Source organism: Pterocles gutturalis, unplaced genomic scaffold (genome assembly GCF_000699245.1).
Source record: "Pterocles gutturalis isolate BGI_N339 unplaced genomic scaffold, ASM69924v1 scaffold25177, whole genome shotgun sequence".
NCBI lineage: Eukaryota > Metazoa > Chordata > Aves > Pterocliformes > Pteroclidae > Pterocles > Pterocles gutturalis.
The window spans coordinates 11550-12153 of record NW_010116142.1 but is presented as its reverse complement, the minus strand read 5'-3'; the positions used below and the strand labels follow the sequence as shown (position 1 = coordinate 12153).

General features: G+C 56.1%; 1 protein-coding gene across 1 annotated transcript in view; it reads right to left on the bottom strand.

Moving 5' to 3' along the window:
* Positions 1–604, bottom strand: part of MERTK (MER proto-oncogene, tyrosine kinase) — a gene marked incomplete at both ends in the record, with an annotated part of 15074 nt that overhangs the window by 6400 nt on the left and 8070 nt on the right. The window lies entirely within an intron of this gene.

Here is a 604-nt window from a genome sequence, read left to right as displayed (position 1 = left end):
CTGGCGCTCGCCACCGCCGCTCCTCCGCAGAGCATCTCTGACCGCTTTCAGCCGCAGCGCTCCCGGCTTGATCGCTCAAGTGCCCTGCCACAGAAACTAGATCTTAGGTCAGATATCTTCTGATTGTGGTTTTGTGTCAAGCTAATAATATTTCCAGGTTTAAGGGTGTGTTTCCTTGCCTGGTAACACGGCAGGAGGCAGCGTGCTCCACGGCACGGACCTTTTCCTTAGAAAAAAAACACAAATGAGTCTTTCCCTGCAAATTCCATGTAGTTTCCTGGTCGTCTTCGGCTGCAGCTGCTGCTCTCCACTGACCCCCAGCTGCAGAACAGCTGCCGAGTGGCATCTAAAACAGCGAGCTGCTGTGGCCACAGAGCCCAGCTCCTTACCCCGGCTGAACGTCATGGGGCCAAAAAAAAGCAGCAGCCGAGGGGATCAGTGGGTGCGGAGTTGGGAGAGCTGCTCAGAGGGAACCGGTTTCTGTTCACAGTGAAAAAGCCGCAGACATGGACATGAAACATGCCCCAGCCCAGGAGCGTGTCTGCTCCCGCACTCCTGCCTTCTTCCCGCCTGGCGTTCACGGCATCTTTCGGCACAAAACGCC